Source organism: Gymnoscopelus microlampas, assembly GCF_963454915.1.
Source record: "Gymnoscopelus microlampas genome assembly, chromosome: 22".
Taxonomy (NCBI): domain Eukaryota; kingdom Metazoa; phylum Chordata; class Actinopteri; order Myctophiformes; family Myctophidae; genus Gymnoscopelus; species Gymnoscopelus microlampas.
The window spans coordinates 34,541,046-34,543,876 of record NC_139959.1 but is presented as its reverse complement, the minus strand read 5'-3'; the positions used below and the strand labels follow the sequence as shown (position 1 = coordinate 34,543,876).

Sequence of the window (2,831 nt, the reverse complement as noted above, 5' to 3'; positions counted from 1 at the left end):
AGCCTGTAGGCCTTACCAACAGAACGATGCCAAAGACAAGGGAAAGTAAGCATGGTGACGATGATTACGTTCCGTTTCCACTCTATCAGTGTGTTTAGCTCCTTGGAACGGCTAGCTCCGCCAGCCATCATGTCTTGAAACGTGACCCCAGACCCTTAATCCATTAAATCCGGGAACGCAGTCATTCTAAGATGTCTTTGGCTATTCAAAAATAGCAGATCTACAAGCTCATAGAGCATATGAGCTTGTAGATCTGCTATTTTCGAATAATCGTTAAATTTAGTGCAAATCTTTGAATATATAATGTTTTTAAGTGAACATTTGTATTCGACAAATGTCTTCTAAATCCTAACAGTTAGAAACAAATACAACAATTTATATTGCTATAATATCATTGGTACATGTTGAAAAATCGTGATTTTTTTTCCCAAATCTTTTTTTTTTTTTGCTTCTGGGGATTTCTACAAATCTCTTCCAAATCGTTTTTGGAAAAAAAAAAAACTTATGTTGCGATAATATCAATGCGATAATATCAATATCAATCAATATCAAAACTTTTTTCATGTCAAGGACCCCCAAAATGATATGTATTTGGCCGTGGACCCCCATCTCAAAATATGTTGTTCCAGGGACCCCCAAGAAGAAAAGAGTTAAATACGTTCGCTTTAAAAAATATATATATTTATATACTCAAAGATTTGGACACATTTTCATGATTTAAAAAAAAAAATAGCCGATCTACAAGCTATGAGCTTGTAGATCTGCTATTTTTTGTATCTAAAAATGACACACAGATGCGTTCCCGGTATTAATGGGCTATGGCCCCGCCCCCCTGATACGACAAAACGTCGTGTCAACAAAATCACAGAATCAGCAAAGACCACAGAGTGGGCTCAGCAGCCACAAGCACAGCTAGGATTATGACGCAATGGGCCCCCTGGGCACGCGCTTGTAAAATAAGACCCCACCACCCGCCCACTCACCCATCCACCACCACCACCATCACCACCAACCCTGGGCAGAAACACTGACTTGCAGTCAGAAACAAAATTACTATTTTTAACCCTGTAAGACCGGGAAGGGGGTCATTTTAAGATGTCTTTGGGCTGTTCAAAAAATAGCAGATATACAAGCTCATAAGCGCAGCACTCGCTATGAGCTTGTAGGTATGCTATTTTTTGAAAAATCGTGAAAACGTGTGCAAATCTTTGAATGTATATACATTTTTTAAGTGAATATTTGTAACTCAAATCTTAAAATGACACAGAGGCGTTCCCTTCCCGGTCTTAATGGGTTAACTGCCAGAGGATGTACAAAAACTGTTTTTCTTTTCAAATATATTATTTTCTTTGTTTTTGCCTCTGGGGGCACAGCCTCCTTTTTTGGGGGGGGTAGTGAATCTGTCATGAGATATGACCTTTATCTGCTTGACCCAGAACATGCATATGAATGACTCATCTGCGTAAGCATTATTGATGCCCTTGATACGATGTCCATCAAGTACTTTATCAGATATAGACTGACGTCTGTGCACAACGATACGAACAGTGGTGTTAAGTTACTAAGTACATTTACTCAAGTACTGTACTTAGGAATTTTGACTTTACTTGAGTATTTCCAATTTACAATACTTTTACTTCTACTCCACTACACATCTCAGAGGCAAATGTACTTTTACTCTACAGCTTTAGTTACTAGTTACTTTGTAAATTTTGATTATTATAAAAACGTACATTAACCACTTCAGCCCCATATACATTTCGCCCATTTCAAAAGATTTTTATACACTTTATATACATTTGAAAACGTGGGACATTCTACTTACTTTCTACTTTTGGTACTTTAGGTACATTTTTATACAAATACTTTTGTACTTTAACTCAAGTACATTTTTAATTCAGGACTTTTACTTGTAACGGAGTATTTCTACATTGCAGAATTGATACTTTTACTTGAGTACTTTTTCCACCACTGGATACGAGATGCACGTTCTATTCCTTTTCAACCTGTTCTTGTCTTTGTCTCATATCTTCTGGTCACGTCAAGTGTCCAATACTGTATATATTCTCCATGTGTGTATTAAACTGTCTGTTTTCCCCCCTTTTCCCTTTGTGTATGGTCTGTCTGGTGTGTGCTGTGTGGGCGTGTGACTGTATGCCCCGGCATCTCTTTGAGATGACTCTTTGAGACTCTTTGAGTTCGCCGGTCATCAAATTATTGGCTTAGGAATGCGACAAAAACAAAGAAATCTCCATGAATTCAAGACTCTATGTGGTGAGAAATTGATAGGGGAAAAAAGTCATTTTGGGGGTGAACTATCCCTTTAAGGTTCTTATTAACATATGGGGTGCCAAAACCGTATATATACGGTTTTGCAAAAGGTGCAAAAAGTGAGCGGAGTGCCAAAACCGTATTTAAACGGTTTTGGTGTCTTTTTGTTTTTTTTTCCGTTTTTTTTTTCCACACGGGAAGGGCTAGAGCAGCTCTGGGAGTACCCATTGCGATCCTGAGAAGGATAGGCCCGATGGATCACCGAAAAAAAAAACATGGCTCCCCATCCGCTTCCTGTCTAGTTCCTTCTTTAAAACGCCTATATCTCCGAATCTGTTTCCGGTGGGGAAAATCGGTCATGCGCGAGAGAGGATGTAGCCAGGGTCATGGCACTACATGAATGCATGCTTTTTTTTACGTGGATTTGCTCTTCGTGGAGTCTAGAGCTTTAAACAGCAAAGCGCAGTCAATGGGGAGAATGCTGGCACCCACGGTAAGTTGTTATGAAAAAATTCAGGCACCCAATGTGTTAACAACAACATTACATGTTTAAGGCAGTA

General features: G+C 38.9%; 1 protein-coding gene across 1 annotated transcript in view; it reads right to left on the bottom strand.

The window, feature by feature from the left end:
- The window catches only part of LOC311039039 (sodium channel protein type 3 subunit alpha-like), a gene marked incomplete at both ends in the record, with an annotated part of 157,229 nt that overhangs the window by 43,958 nt on the left and 110,440 nt on the right, over positions 1 to 2,831 (bottom strand). The window lies entirely within an intron of this gene.